Genomic DNA, 17,991 nt, shown 5'->3' with positions numbered 1-17,991 from the left:
ATGTTTTATGGCCGTTTGAACTGGTATTATCTTAAGCGTAGGGTATTTAACGTGGTGGAGCTTGTTTAATAAGTTCTAAGAAAATAGAAACATTTTGTTTCAGGTGAATTTTTTTTTTGATTTCACACATACTTTCTTTTTCCATAGCATTTGGAAGGTAACACACCAATCGCATCTAATATATTCAGGTATTCCACAAAATATACAAAATACACCTATAGTCAGTTCAAAATAGCAGTGACACGAGTGTCATTATGTATCTGCCTAAAGTTGTAAATTCGTTTTACAGTCAGACAATATTATCCTTGTCATTTTATTCTATTTAAAAAGAGATAGAATGCTGTTAGAGAAGTTCGAACATGAATCGGAATGAGCCTGCAAAAGTTGCCCGTTTGCCAAACGTCTGAAAATTCATCAAAATATTATAATTACGGGTTATAAACCGGCAAACGTTATTTTAACGCTTTATTTTAATAAATTTGAAATCGCCGCTGTTTTTATTGAAAATATTTTTTGCATCTTGCAGCTGCACTGAATATTAGTATAGACACGGTCACTAAAATATCTCAAAAAATAATAAACAATATAACCTTAAATTCGCCAAAAAGAAACCGTGTTTATGCGAAACAGGTGACGAGTCAAGATCAGCTTCGTGTTTCAGAGATCAGATATACGAAACGTATAAAACAGTAAGTAGTTTTTTCAATCGAAACATAATTTAATACAATCATTTCAGAGAAAATTGTTAGTCTGGGAAGTATGTTAGTTAGAAGAAGCCACCTATCTCGGTCTTGTCTTCGATCGCAAGTTTAGGTGGAACTCCCAGATTCAACGGTCCCTCCAGAAAGGCCAAGGTATTGTTAATTTGCTGTTCCCGCTCATCAACCGGGCGAGCAGGCTTCCTCTCTCTATAAAATCTCCCCTGTACAAGATGCTGGTTTGATCAGTCGTTCTTAAAAGCTCCAGTATCTATCTCAAATACGTCTCACCAAGCCAGGTGGAACGTCTTCAAGATTTTCAGAACAAAATTCTCAGGAGAATGTAATCAATGCCCCCTGGTTCGTCAGGAATATTTAAATTCATAGAGAAACAGACGTTCACGATTTTATATCCGAGCTCTACCCCAGATATTTCTCCACTCTTCGTCTCTCGCATAATAGATATATTACCGAGCTGCCCGATATTTTAGGTCAATAACTCATTCTGCTCTATATTGTATCAATATTTCTCAATAAATATATTTTTAAACTGAAAAATGTGATCAGAATACATGCAAGCTCCTAATACATATAAATCCTAATACCTAAGTTAGAAACAGAGTCCAAAGTGTAAAATTTCGATAGCCCATATCTCGGAAACTATAAGAGAAAATTCAATTTGGCAATCGACAACGTAATGCATAAGACCATTTTCACCGTGTCCGTACTAATATTCAGTGCAGCTGCAGCGCCCAAAAAAGTATTTTCGGCGATTTCAAATATATTAAAACAAACCGTTAAAACAACGTTTTCCGGTTTATAACTCATATTTATAATATTTTTGAAGAATTTTGCAGACGTTTGACAAACGGACAACTGTTGGCTCTTTCGGTTAAACGTTCAAACTTCTCTGACAGCATTCTGTCTCTTTTTAAATAGAATAAAATGAGAAGGAAAATGTTGTCTGACTGTAAAACGAATTTACAACTTTTGACAGACACATATCGCTCACGTGTGTTATTACTGTTTTGAATTGACTGTAGAAGGCGAGCCATCTTTAATTAAATTGGTTTCCTCAACCGGATAATTTAGAGTCCTTGCTCCCCAAGAAAAGAAAACAACTATTTATATTGTGTTTGTACGAAATACAAAGATACTCGTTTAGAACGGAGTCATTAGAGAACACACCAAAAAATACACAAAAAAGATACTCTTAATACGTTTCCAATGATGATATATATATTTAACGGTACTGTCAGTGGTATTTAACATATATCTATTTTTAAAAACCCGCAGTCACAACTGGATATTAAACAGATGCCTTTATTATGTTGCATAAGGTAAGGCGAAATCACAAACCAGGTCAAGTTCAATTTTTTATATATATCAATGATACCTCGATTAATTATACCGGTGAACAACGGATTGGATCGTAATTAAGACCGTTTATTTTTCGGAGTTTGAATATATGAGGTTCTAATTACGGGAGAAAACAGTGAATTTTTCGAGATGCTAACATAAAGAAATTATTGAGAATTCTTGCTTCAAGAAAAAAAAAATAAAAATCCGAATTGAAAAAAGTAAAAATTAATAATTTAACTTAATTCCTGAACAGTTTAAGGAGCCCGTTGACATTTACGATCAAAGCCCGGGTAGCTCAGTCGGTAGAGCATTGGACTTTTAATCCAAGGGTCCAGGGTTCAAGTCCCTGCTCGGGCGAAACACTTTTTTGCAGCCAACGGAGATTTTATATATTTATTGATTAATAATAATACCTATTTAATATTATATGACAAAAAATACAATCTGTTTAATTAATTAATAAGTAAACACTTAATTTAGTACTTTTTACTTTAAACCATTATAACTTACTTCGTTATCTCGATGTTACATTTATATTTATATTATATGTGGCATTTTCATACACTTCATTAGTGAGGAATGAGATAATTTCTAAATAGGTCGGACTATAATATAAGTCAGTGATGAGAACCGGACCGTAACTTCTTTTCAAACATTTACATTCCTATATTGGATTGATAAAATAATGTTTCTTCTAAAAATATTATTTGGTTTCAAATTCCAACTTAATTTTAACAGTAATTAAGCAGTTATAACTAGCTCTACTACTCCGATCTTGCGTTGATATTTATATGAGTTATCAAACAGTTACAACTCATATTAATTGTTCCATAAAATTGGTTTTTCCAGGCAATTTTTAAAATGAGATTTATTTAGACTATAATAAATCGATCCTCAGAAGTGGCTTATTTGCAAGCAATAATGTGATTTATTAAAAATTATTAACTTAACGGGTGCATATTAAATTATTCAAGCAAAATGGAACTGCGTGAAGAGAGGAAATTTTTGAAGCACCTCGCACTTTTGGCAAGTAGGCGTACTTGAAAACTAATTAATTAATATTTGAAAAAAAAGTAAGAAAGGTAAGAATAAGTAAAAAAATAGGAATTTATAATATAGTTTTTAGGAAAATAAAAAATCACTTGTTTCCCGTCGTCAATAAAAATTCTAGATATCCATCCCTTGTCCGTCCGTAGTATGACTTATACTTGCAAAACATAGATAATATCTTGAAGAACAATAAAACAAATGATAAAATACAGTCGCGTTATTAAAAACCGAGCTGGCGCGTATGTAGTACCGTCATCAAACGTCGACCTATGAATATATGGCTTCGTTTGTTTCTTTTTATGCTCCCAACATATTTATGGATCTGGAAAGAAAGGAAATATGACGAAAATATCCAGTCCGTTATTTTGGGACGTCAGACAAAAACAGTCGAAAGTCTTATCTTAACTGCACCTCAAACCGTCACTTGTCAAAACGTATAACAGGCCTGCCAGTACGGGCTATATTTATTATGTGCAAGACGGAAAATCGTTAGTTTCAGAGAGAGTAAAATAACACGTAAACATTAAATTATTAATATGAACTAAAATAATATATTCAAACAATTTTGTGATGACTGAGAAATAAAAAACGAAATATTAATATAACGAAATTAATTCTTATCAAACAAATAATTACGACTTATAGATTTCCTTTTCTACTAACTAATAAAATGAATTCTAAAGAATCCTTACAGCGACAATGGAATAATTTAGGCGTTATTAAGATAATCCGAGGACACAGACGTATTTCGTTGAACATATTAATTAATTTACTTCTTTAACAAGCGAGTGCCTTTGTCACAGCTTTTGTCTGGGTATAACAATTACGTATCTTGTCAGCTTGATAAATGTATACGTTAATCATTTCGGTAATCATTAAAGAGATGTATACACATACAGGTTAAAAGTTATTATTTATGCCTTTAAATCGTTTATGATAAACGTTATTCATTCTAAAAAAATCATGTCATTTAAATATTATTCTCAGAAAATGTCAATAAATTAGAAGCGTATCTATACAGACAAAATAATCCGAACAACAGACATATGACACCATTTTCTTTTAACATAGCTGCCATTCGTCACGGAATATGTATGAATAGTTTCCAATGCTATGTAGGAAATGAAAATCTACTCCGCACTGTTTACTCTAAAACTCTCCATAATGCTTCAACTATGTTGACCAAGAATGGGGTTGTTTAATAATATACTGAAGCTATTCAAACCAAGAATGAAGCTCATATGCGCATTATCATCATGGAATTTGTTAGTTTGGTAGCAATATGTTTGTAAGAACTTCAGTTCTGAATATCGATTTTCATTGCAATATTTGGTAATACAACGTCTTCATACTAATACTTTTTAAAATGTAATTACAATATTAGCGATATTATAATTACATTTTATTTATTATTTAATATATTTATTATTTATTATTTAACTAGCGACCCGCACCGGCTTCGCACGGGTGCAATGCTGATACTAAATTAAATACACTACAGAAAAAATATGAACGTTGTATATAAAAACATAGCGGCCCGCTCCGACTTTGCACGGGCATAAAATATATATGCCTATGTCACTCTATGAAAACATGATTAAAATCGATCCAGTATTTTTGGTTCATTCATTACTGCCCTTGGCCTGCACGCATTAAATTTGGAGTAAAACAATTCCTCTTCCCCTATACTTACTATGAAGATTTCCTACTATCTTTGGAATATCTAAATTCATACAATTTTTATTACATTACACATTTTTAAACGCAAATTTTAAATTTGTAATATCTCCGAAAATATTTGTTTAATTTAAATGCTGTAAGGAACCATATTGATCTATATTAATTGCACACTGTATTTAAGGTAATTAATTCGATAAGGATTAATGCCGTATTGCTTAAAATAGCTTCGTAAATAAGCCATTTTCTCACGTAAAAAGTAAACAATAAAAATGGTTAATGTGGGTTATCCCTAAAAGATAAACATATACCATCGCGGACTTTTTTGTAGACCTTTTTATGGTGTACAATACTGTAGTACATTAATTTGATCTAACTCGTAGGGTTAGGCAGCGTTTTTGCTAATTGCTAAATAAGCCTAAAAAAATAGGTTAATTTACGACATCACGTTAGAAACCTCTAAAATTAGCAATGTTGCCTTAGTATATTATGCATGTATTATACATATAAACCTTCCTCTTGAATCACTCTATCTATTGAAAAAAACCGCATCAAAATCCGTTGCGTAGTTTTAAAGATTTAAGCGCACATAGGGATATAGGGACAGAAAAGGCGACTTTGTTTTATACTATGTAGTGATAATTAGATTAAATATCCATGAGAATAATATATAAAAAATATAATACAAATATACAAAATCGATAGAAAACGTAATTTTTTATTAAATATCCGTTTTATTATTTTGTATTTTCCAGATGTTTTATATTACATCAATAAATAACGGTCACATAATGTAAACAGCACCGTTTCATCTCATGTTACCTCCATTCACCCAAACCCTAAAGTAACATTTGCTACTTATGATATGTCACATGTATAGAGTGGGTTAAGAACGGGAACAGTAAAAAACATAAAACTACTCCTAGTTACTTATAATCCATTACCAAACAAAGTATTGATCAATATTTATTTGTACTTAAAAGAAGATAATTAATCAAACATGTGTCTACAACATTACTATACACTACACTCAATATAACAAAGTAAATATCTTACATAAAACATAATCATATGATAAACTGAATCATCAGCAATTAATTTTAAAAATAACAATAGACAGGCGAATAAATAATAACATATTTTATTTGTTTAGTCAGAATGGAAGTGTAATAGTGATATGAAATTGTTTATATGCGATAAGTTTAGGCATAGGCAAAGTATTTGCAACTGTAAATAATAATAAAGGGATAACTTATTATTATGTTTAAAATCCTATCAAAAACTTTGAATAATAAATGTTTGATTGATTATTTAATTTATAAATGAGTATAGATAATATACAATTTTCCAATATTTCGAACAGTTTTTTAATTAATCGAAAAGGGATACAGGATGGATAAAATATTATGGGCACCATGTTATACATTATAGTACATCTTTTTGCATGAAAGAAAAAGAAAAAGACGTGAAACGATCATTAAAACTGGGCCTGGACATTTTACTGGAAGAATGTGATATGATCCAGTGAGCCATCTTTTACGTTGTTCACTACAAATGGCCGTGTTTTGGGTTTCTCCATTCATAGAAAGCAAAAAAAAGCCTTCACAAAGGGATAAAAAATGTAATCCTAAAATACTTTTAAGAAAAAAATTGAACCGACTACAAAAAATAACTAATAATCGTTGTAATAACTAAATAAAAATAAACAAAAACCTTAATTAACCTATCTGCCATACTTATTTTATATTCTACTCTTGCACAAATTTAGCTTAATATTTACCTATTTATCTATTTATAATATTAATTTAGATTTGTTTAGTTGGTAATATAATTTTTTGTATATTTCACAAAATTATATTATTATTTTTGTATTGTTTGGGCTCGGCACTGATTTCAATCAGTTTCATCAGTTGATAGTAGTTAAAATAATACTGTTAATAGATAAATAGGTTTAGGTAGGTATTGAGCTAAATTGTGTGTATATAGTAAAATAAAAAATAAATGTAGTAGATAGTTTAAATAAGCTTTTTGTTTATTTTTATTTAGTTATTGCGACGATTATTAGGTACATATTTTATATTAAAATGTTTTTTTTTGTGTTAAAAGTTTGTATATTTTTTAATTTTTAGTGAGTTCCTTATTTATATTTTACAGTGGCTTCAATTATTTTCTTAAAAATATTTTATTATCCTCTTTTTAGTGTTAGATATTCACTCAATAAATTACGCAGTTATTTTATTTAATATTACAATTGGTAGGACAAGTAAAGGTGCAGCGCGTATGAAAAAAAAATAGCGATAAAGAAACAATGATAGAAAGTAAGGGGCGCTTCAGACCCCTGGGTCCACTACCTAGTCTAGGTGATTTGACAAATATTCCAACTAAATAACAATAAAAAGTTATTGTCCCCGCCGCGAAACGAACCCGCGACTTTCGCTTGGGAGGTAAACGTTTTAACCATTACTCCTTAGAAGCAGTTGTGTACAATATCTCTACGACGTCATATATGCTATAATTTGTGCTTAAAAAGCAAACTGAATGACTTTTGCACTGAACGACTTCAGATTTTCCGTCACATCAACTAATGTGCCTTTAAAATTTGAGCGTTTCCCTCTATTTCTCCCCTTCCCCTCAACAGATCTTGATTTTTTTCATATGGTACCACCTTGAAAGTGTACTCTTTCGAATAAAAAAAATATTTGAAAATCGGCCAACAATTGATGGACAAATCGGCGAATATACATTAAAAAATATATACAGCCGAACATAGAACCTTCTCCTTTTTCGTCGGTTAAAAATCGGTCCAACTTCAGTGACATATACACAGAGAGAAGAATTATATACATGAAGATAAAGATAACAACATTTAAAAAAAAGTTCGTCATCGTCATTAACGTAAAGACAATAATTATAGTACTAACGGAGTAGATTAATAATTAAGAGCTAATTAAAACCTATAATTCTTGCTTAATTTTGGTGTATTTTTAATTGTTTTCTCGTTTTAGATGTGCGGCAAACGCTTAGACAATGTTATTCATTAAATTACGTATGTGCGATGCGTGGGACTAAAACAAACTTAGACGTTGGATGATTCGTGTAGTAGTGCATTGTACTAAACTAACTCTTTCCGCAATTATAAATAGTTGTAGCGTAGTATATTATTAAATGTTTTGATGTGTATATGTCATGGCATCACAGCAATGGATATATAGTTTCTATTAATGTTTTAGAATAATCAACTAATCAAATAATAACAAGAATTAAGAATATAACAAGAGTTTTCTATATTTTTCGAGCAAGACTACATATTTACTTCTACATAAAAACCAAAAGGATTTAAATACGACTTTTTAATGATATTATTAATTAATTATTAACAGAATTTGGTGGGTCAAAAATTTAATAGTGTTAAATAATATCATATACTACTTTTTACTTTTGAATGAAGAATTTATTTGCTCGAAAACATTATTATAAAAATGAACATAAATATTCATAAAAGTGCCTTATTGTCAAAGGGAATAAAATCTCGTTAGCTGACGATTTATCATATTTCTGATGACAAGCGAAAGTGAAAAATACATTATAATACGACACAAGATACATTATTTTCCTCTCGAATTCGTAGGCCTATTTTCTAATATAATTTTATTCGGAGAAACGTTAAATTTGACGAATACTATATAAACTATTCCTCGAAAAACAAAGCAAAATAATAATGTAAGTGTATAAAAGAAATATTTGTAAATGTACATTTAAATTATTCATACATATCTAAAATATTAGGTTTGCATTTTATGAAGAATTTCTTTCGACCATGATATTAGATGCTCTTTAAATTTTACTTAGGTATATAAACTGTAAGAGAAGTTTCACAAAGTGATCAGTTGGTGGTAGTTAAAATAATATTATAAATAGATAAAAAAGTTTAGGTAGGTATTAAGATAAATTGTGTGTATATAGTAAAATATAAAATACGTGTAGTGGATAGGTTAAATAAGGTTTTTGTTCATGTTTACTAAGTTATTACAACGATTATGTTTTAAGATGTTTTTTTGTATGAAAAATCTAAGTTTTATAATTTTTTTTTTGAAGTCGGTTCTTTTTTTAAAATATTTTACGATTGTTAAGGTCAAACCAAATCCAGCCAAATATCGGAAAAGGCTATTGGGTGCTTAGGTGCATGTATTTTGATCAATTATATATATTGGTTAAAATATACAGTATTAATATAAGGTTGGCCAAAAGTCCCGCTACCATTTCGCTTTAACTATTGTGTTGTGTAGATGTCCAAATTTTATTATGGATAAATATACGCCGCAAGAGCGAGCAGAAATGTGAGAATATTTATTGAAAATGTTAATGATAGCGGGACTTTTTTCCCACCTCATATAAACAACTATTAAACGTCAAAATTGATCTACCTAGAACCATGTCATTACTAAAATTATCAACCTAAAACATTATTATATATTATTTATCATAGAGAGAAAAAACCTCATACCAATACACCAGTTTCGGTTTATTAACAAACACTCAACAATTGACCAGGTCCACAGAATCACAGATGTTATTAAAAAAGCCTACGAAAGTCAAAAAGTATACTCAGCTATATTCTTAGATGTAGCACAAGCCTGCGATAAGGTTTGGCATGAAGGCTTTGTTCATAAACTACAGATAATTCTACCAAAATAACACACCGAACTATTAAAGTCATACATTACGACCAGAATGTTTAGAGTCAAGCAAGAAGAAGCTTACTCTACAATAAAAGAAGCTAAAGCAGGTGTACCACAAGGAAGTGCACTGGGACCAATGCTTTATCTATTTTACACTTGTGATATACCACAAATGGAAAATATCACGATGGCTACATTTGCTGATGATACTGCGATTATAGCTGTCGGAGACAATAGACAATATAATTAATTGGACACAAGCTTGGAAAATAAGAATTAATGAAAGTAAATCTGTAGATGTACAGTTCACCTATAAACAGACCCTACAAGCACCAATAACATTAAATAACTAATAATTAAATATATTATTACAGAAAAAAACAGCAATAACCGGTAGCAGACATAAAGTAGTCAGCTGGCATGAAAATGACTCATCTGGCTCTTGATTATCATTTGTTCAGAATGTTGGAAAATATTTTAATTAGTATATATTGAAACCATTTTCTCAACAAAAACCCTTTTAAAGCGAAAAAATGGTCAAAGAACAAGAAAGTACCTGTAGATATAAGATTTCGAGAATAATTATCAATGTTATATAGTACATAATCAATAGCCAAATACACAGACAAATGCAGGTGTTATCGGTTTATAAGTTGACATATAACCACTAAAATTCTCATAAAGTGAACTTCTGCCGTCAGTAGCCCATTAATTGAGAACTAGGAAAGGTCTTCATACATCTCCCGAAGATATAGTGTATAAAACTTAAACAAATCAATTGAATTAAAAAATTGATTCATCTAATTACATCAATCATGCAATGTAAGACAAATTAACAAGGCTTTTAAAAAACTGCAAACTAGCCAGTGCCATTAATTGAAATATCAATCAGTATAGGTGTAGGAACTTCTTGCACCAATAAACTCTTAATTCAATCTATTCCTACTCTTAGAGGAGTATTACGATTGAAAATTATTAGAGATCTTCAAAGCTTTCCTGAAGAAAACGTACATATAAATATAAAAGAACATCCTTCGAGCAACATTTCCACCAAATTATACAGTGTAAGACCAAACAACAAAAACTGCACACAATCAGTGTTATTCTATTCAATGAGCCGTGGGTACGTGATGCATTACATAAGAGTTCATAAACCAACCAGCATTGTAAATCGTACGTTATTCTCTCGGCTTTGATCAGTATTTCGATTGTATCAAGATGATATAAATAGAACTGATTTGAATCTAAATTTTTCATAGTTATTTATAGGTTGATTTAGGTACCCGACATGTTTCATTATAACGACCCTGGGAACGGAAATAAGATGCGTCATATGCGCTGCTAATTTTCATTAAATATTATTGAAAACACGACCCTGGAATAATTAAAATTGCTGTAAGCGCTCCTGTTTATTTGGATACTCTGATGAATATATTTTATAAATATTGAAATTCCAGGAAAAGAGTTAATGATAAAAAGCGACAGATATATATATTCACAAATTAATTTATTACTGCTGTTCAGTATGTCATCAGTATATATTTCCCAAATTAGATTAAAACTAATCTACTTCTTGGATCAGTCTGATTATCCATTTGATTCCGAGATCATGGTGCAGCCCTTCGTTGATTACATAGCGATAGGCATTGGTAATTAATCGTAGAACTTTGTTTTGATTGTGTTGGATTACTAGTTGGTTTGATGTTTTAGTGCAACCCCATATTTGCATCCCATAGGCCCAAATAGGCTGTATGATTAAATTATATATCTTTATTTTTAGATCAAGTTGAAAGTATCTTCCGACTAACCGGTACAGTTCAACCTACCATCGATATATATTTCGAGGTGTTGAACTGATTCTGCTTGAGGGATCGGGGATCTGTCAAGTAATATAATTAAGTTTTTGTTGTAACGAAATATTTTTATGTACAGGTTTGAAGCCATTAAGCTGTATTCTCCAGTCTCTAGTCCATTTGTAGATCTTGTTGGCCGTTACTTATACTTGTTCTATAGCGTTAGACAGAGGTACATCTTTTGCCATTATAACTATGTCGTCAGCAAACGTTCCAAGCACTGTTTATTCTGTTGTTCGGATATCAGCAGTATAGAGCTGATATAGAAATGGTCCCAAGACATTATCTTATGAATCTCCAGCCGAAATAGGTTTAAGTGTTGAGAATGCCCCTTCATGCAAGACTGTAAATTTTTTTTTTTTGAAAAAGATATGATTCCAGCAGTCGACAGTAATTCCATGGTAGCAATTTGCTCATTTTCTAGATTGATCCGAAATGCCAAACTCGGTCAAAAGCTTGTGAGATATCCAGGAATATTGCAGGGTAGTATTTCCTTTCTTCAAATGCATTTTCAACAACCGCTGTTATTCTGTGCACTTGGTCGATAATCGAATGGTGATTCCGAAATCCAAACTGGATTTCTAGTATTTCTACAAATGATTTAATTCGTTTTAACAACAGTTTCTCAAATAATTTTTATATCGCGGGTGGCAGCGAAATAGGTAAGTAAGATACAACTTGTCTGCTGGTTTGTCAGGTTTTTTCACCATAATTATTCGAACAACCTTAATACATTTCGGAACATCGTTCAGTCTCAATCTGGCATTGAATATATATGACAACATGATTATTGCCTTTCGTGGCAGCTCTTTCAATAATCCTGGTGAAATATCACCCATAAAAGGAGCCTTTTTAGGATTGAGGTTGTTGTCAATTTCTGTGGCAACAAAATGAGATTTATAGCTACATCGGGCTGATAAACAAGATTTATATTTACTGTAAATATGTTAGCTAAATGTTTTCTGAAGAATACGGCGCATGCAATAATATGTTCCATCCAATTGATTTCACCGCCTCTTTGATCTCTATTAAACCGTCATGTACTTTATTAAACTTTACCATGTCTTCGGGTCCATTCTGGGCATTTTTAGATGTGTTTCAACCAGGTTTCAACAGTTTGTAATACACCACGCCGCTCTGGTCCTATCAAACACACAGAATTATCTTGCGACCAAAACGATTTGGCCTTGGAATCGATTGGCCCGCTTCAACAGGTGATAACCACGATTTGTTGCACCTAGGGATTTCAAAATAACTTCACTTTTCATCAAACGTCATTATTCGATGCAGAAATTACTACCCATCATACCCTTGAAGCATCATTTCGCAGACGATTTTTCAATATTCCATTTGTCTGTTATTCAATTCATGTGGTACCCAACTTTCCATCTTTTGGACTTTCCCCATTGCTCGTAATTGGTCACTGATCGTTTCTTAGGCCACATTTCATGCTTCTGCCAATTGATTTTGAGTTTTGCATTTCCTCACATTCTTTATGGTTAGAGCATGTCCACTGTAAGTTTTTACCAGCAAATAATGACTTTTTTGCGGCTTATTTCCTTTGATTCAGACACGAAACTTCACTTTCAAGTCAGTAGCATAAAACGTAAAAAAATATGTGTGTTTGAGGAAGGTTATTAAGCCTGTAGCAATTACGTCATATTTATGCTTGTCGTTTTTTATGTAGTACTGGGGTTTATATGTTGTAAATAGTTTTTAGGAGACTGAAACCTTGCATCCACTCCAAGTTCATGTACGTGGCCCCAACATAGTCGTGTCTCTTGACTCCATCTTTATAGATGAAATGATTATCTGCTCCAATATAATATGGAAGCTTTGTGGGTTTATTTCGTTTCTGGGGAACTTTTTCTAGAATACGTTTATATCACAAAGTTTAATTGGTCCGAAGGAATTAATAAATAATAAAATAAAAGAAGAATAGATCAAATGTCTATGCAGAAACAATACACTAATTAATTTCGAAATACTCATAAAATTGATGCAATTCGAACGGTTCTGACCCGTAACCTTAATCATCGATAATATCTCTTTATTATGCAAAACGTTTTTACCGCTAAATAAATGCTCTCGCAGCGCAATCTGTCGAATTCTCGGCGAACCACGAGCCTACGGTATTATTAACATAACCTAAAAGACGACGAAGAAAGTAATATGGCGCGAGAGAAGATATTTGGGGCACTCCCTTCCCATCTCGACGCCTTTCAACAGCAGAAACTGTTGTCGAGAGCCAGGAAATAATTTATGCGGCTGTGGGACAGGATGTTGTTTCCTTAGAGAAGGTGCCACGATCTTAATTAGATTCGAAAGAAAAAGTTTTCATGTCACGATCCGAGTGAAGTTGAAATTCTACGTCTTGTTATTTTAATTTATATTTATATAAGTTTGTAATCGATAAATAATTATGTGTTATAGTGTTTGTTTTGGTATTATTAAGAATGTGAAGGAAAAATATTTAGAAATTTTGAAAAACTACTCTATGACAATTATACGTGTTTACTTTACCAGACTTTTTTTATTATTTAATTATTACATTGTTACTAGTCGTTTCTATTACATTGTTACTAGTCGTTGTGATAACTAAAATAATCTAGGTATATAACTAGGATTGCCCATCGGCCCTATTTCAGTCTCGGGTGAAATAATGTTTATACATGTCACTGCTGTATATTTTATTACATGTACCTTACTACACAACGCTACACAAGATCAGATGGTTTGATTCTTTTGACTCTGTATCCTGCTCTGGTGGTATCCAAAAGTTGCAATACCTGTACTGAAAAATTTGTATTTTGTTTATGTTACTCTTTGCCGAACATCCCCATAATTGACCTTCGCATGTCCATATAGGTTTCAGTATTTGCTTATATAATAGTAATTTATTAGCCAATACATTTTATTATATTTCAATTTCAGTTCTTTTCTTCTTTATATGTTCTTTCCAGCGAAGTTTTGGATCAACATTCATTCCGAGATATTTAGCGTTGTTGCTATATGGAATGATAGTATTATTTAATGTTATTGGTACGTAATGTATTGTAGGTGAACTGCACATGCACAGATTTACTTTCGTTAATTTTTATTTTCCAAGCTTGTGTCCAATTATTTATATTGTCACCTGTCTGTTGTAATTTTCGTGTGGCTTGTTCATTATTGCCTCTGACAACTCTAATCGCAGTATCATCAGCAAATATAGCTATGGTAATATTCTTCATTTGTGGTATACCACAAGTGTAGAGTAGATAAAGCATTGGCCCCAGTACATTTTCTTGTGGTACACCTGCTTTAGCTTCTTTTATTCTAAAGTAAGCTCCTTCCTTGTTTAACTCTAAACATTCTGGCTGTAATGTACGATTTTAGTAGTTCGGTGTGTTGTTTTGGTAACATTTTCTATAGTTTATGAACAAGGCCTTTACGCGAAACCTTATCGAAGGATTGTGCTACATCTAAGAATATAGCTTGGCATACTTTTTTACTTTCGTAGACTTTTTCAATAACGTCTGTTGTTCGGTGGACCTGGTTAATTCTTCAATGCTTGTTAATAAAGCCAAACTGATGTGTTGGTGTGAGGTTTTTCCTCTGTATGATCGGTTTTATTCTTTTCAACAGGAGTTAGATACTAGCAGCAGTGATATCGGCTTTTATTTCGATTGGTGAACTTTACCAGACATAAAAGTTATTTCTGCAAAAAAATCGATTCAAAGAAAAATTAACATTTGAAAAGATTTTAATTTTGAATGCGCTAGCTAAAATGCTTTAAACATATGTGTGACGTAGTTGTTTTGGTCGCACTTGACGGTTTTTATGGTTATTGGTCTTATTTATATATTATTTTAATAATTTTTTGCAATTTTGTATAATAGGATCCCTGATATAATTTATATCAAAGTGAAACTAACGTAATATCGAGGTAAATAACACTGTTGATAACATTTAAGGTCAGGACTCATTTTTTTTGTGAATTGTTTATATGGGTCCCTAATAATTCTGTTCATGTTTAATATAACGTGGTAGGTTTTGCTAAACAAGTATGTATGAAGTCAGTATATATTCAGATTTAGTAGTATATCAGTAGAACTCACTGAACATTCACTGCTGTTCACTACTGAACAAATATCAATGAAATCCCATCATCGTTTGATTACAAAGAAGCCAATATTAAATATCCAGGTTTTTGTACCACCAGATTAAGGGTAACTAATGCATATTTGACTGAACCAATTTATCAAGTCTTTCTAACAATACTTAGGTAATGACACATTAAATGACAATGTATGAACCTCAATGTTGTCACTGTAAGGTAAATGTTTACATGACTAAAGTAAAGTACGAAACTAGATACATTTTTGCGATCCACAGAGCTGCTAAATGTTAAAAAAAACAAATAATCAACATTAAATGTATATAATTTAAACCTTTTTTCTGTTGTAGTTACTATCAACTATGTGAAGTTAACGTTCTTGTAGACCTGTCAAGTCAAATATATTTACATCTGTATATTTAAATTATCATCATAAAATATTTCAGTAGTTTTGCCATGGATACAATTTTGATTTGTCTTGAATTCAATCATACTATTCTTACACCGCCCAACTCAACAAATATTCTATTATTTGATATGCTTTAAAATTATTACTTAAACTTATGAATTTTCTTGCTAAGTGTTATGCTAATAGTGGTTTAAATTAATGTTTTCAATGTTCTACCACAATTCATGTGGTCAGTGTATCCGGAATACTCAGTCTATAAAACTGCAATTAATTTACGCTTATCATTGATATTTGATGAATTTGTAAATGTTTTGCTTTTATTTAAATTAAAATCTCAATAATCAGACTTGCAATTTAAAAATAAATCGTTTTTTAGTATATCTTTATATTAATATATGATATATATTATTATTATAAATCAATATTTTTGTGTATTGTATTTATTACTGTCATATATACTATCACAAAAAGAAGAAATACATATTTTAATCCTGTCTACCGACTGGCGACTTAGAAATCATCCCAGAAGACATCCGGTCTTACCCAGCCTGGTTACTGGCGTGACTGGGATCATTTTCCTTGTCGGATTTTATACTCTTGCCTAGGACAATCACAAATATTAAACAACCACAAACATACATTTACGACCATGCCCCAGCAGAATTCGAACCCGCGGCTATCGCAACAGTAGGAGGACCGTCCTGTTGCCTTTACCACTGCGCCACCAAGCCGGCAACTTATATTTTTAATAATTATTTTCACGTATCCTATATGTGGCCAACTATTCCAGCTTAACTGTCATGAAATCCAGTATAGCATTAAATAACAGATGCGACAGCAGTAAATATATTTATTAAACACTTGGTCTTCCATACAAACTATTTAAATTCCTTTTGTATTGTTATCAGCTTATGCTCGAGATAAATTGATATTTTTATTGTATAATAAACATTTTGGTTAGTATCTTATCAAGTAAAAAACGGAAAGGCGACAATAATGGGTTTTAATCCATTATATGCGGTCGTGCCATATTACTCATTCAATTTTAACGAATAAATCCAGATCTTTGATAGCTTGACTTAAAGGCTTTAAAAAAATGTAATTGCTATTTATTATAATATTAAAATTATTATAATAAGTTTTGTCATCACCTCTGGAACGAAGAATCCAGCTGTGCATTTTTGATATAGTAATCGCATAATGTAATACATTATTCGAAATAGATCAGACACCATCATCATCATCAAACTGGATGTTGGTGTCAACCTCTCAACCTTTTAATCGTATGTAATAAATATACTGCATTGTTATTTTATGGTTACCAATTAAAATTAGATATCAAATCTTTTTTCTTAAAATTCTTTCTTTCTTTTCTAAAAATGAATTACATAACACTGAAAACTATTAAATGAATTTGTAATGTGGTGTTTTATTATTTGTTATCACAATTAAATAGGCCGTCTTTATAGCATATATAAACAAAATAGAAGTCACAAAAAGTGACTTCTATTTGAACATGGAACGATGCCATATTACAATTGTGTGTGACATAAAACTCGTAGTATTTTGATTTCTGTCAGTGTAATGTTATTTTTATCAGTAGTAAATATTCCCATAAATACTATTCAGTGTTATTTTACGAATAATAAACACCCATCTTAATTGTTTCGTTACTATTAATAACAACTTGACACTAGATAAATATTTTCTCGGATTTATAAAAGGTACAATAATAAACAATTAATGTGTCGTGTCGTAATATTAAACCTCTCTACTACTTAATGATTTAGAAATATTTAAATTACCTATTATTGGTTTCAAATATTTAGTAATAATGGTCATAAATGAAAGTAAATCGGTTGCTTTACTGTATTTGTTGAAAAACCAGAACTAGAATGATATAGGGGTTCTGTAATAGTAAGATTTACTGAAAAATAGAGCCCAGGAAATATAAAATTCATCCATATCTGCAACAATTAAAAAAAATACCTATAGTAACATAATATCGTAGAAAATATTTAAAATTAATTAAAAATATTTTCTAAGGAATAAAATGAGAATCAAGATATCATCAAATGACTGACAAAGTGATAAACTTGGAATTAACATAATGCATTATAGTGCTGTATTATAATTTGTTGTATATAAGTGTATATAGTCTATA

The 17,991-nt window shown here is 31.0% G+C and overlaps 2 protein-coding genes and 1 non-coding gene across 9 annotated transcripts in view; 1 reads left to right on the top strand and 2 right to left on the bottom strand.

Annotated features, from left to right (window-relative positions):
- The window catches only part of DIP2 (disco-interacting protein 2), a 437,652-nt gene that overhangs the window by 241,990 nt on the left and 177,671 nt on the right, over positions 1-17,991 (bottom strand). The window lies entirely within an intron of this gene.
- LOC143198278 (uncharacterized) overlaps positions 1-17,991 on the bottom strand; it is a 127,662-nt gene that overhangs the window by 102,197 nt on the left and 7,474 nt on the right. The window lies entirely within an intron of this gene.
- TRNAK-UUU (transfer RNA lysine (anticodon UUU)) lies at positions 2,345-2,417 on the top strand. Its single transcript has one exon. It is a non-coding gene; the product is annotated as a tRNA-Lys (tRNA).

This window comes from Rhynchophorus ferrugineus, unplaced genomic scaffold (genome assembly GCF_030347505.1).
Source record: "Rhynchophorus ferrugineus isolate W39M unplaced genomic scaffold, kcgeb_rfMv2 rfM6, whole genome shotgun sequence".
In the NCBI taxonomy this organism is placed as follows: Eukaryota; Metazoa; Arthropoda; class Insecta; order Coleoptera; family Curculionidae; genus Rhynchophorus; species Rhynchophorus ferrugineus.
This window is presented reverse-complemented; position numbering and strand designations above follow the sequence as displayed.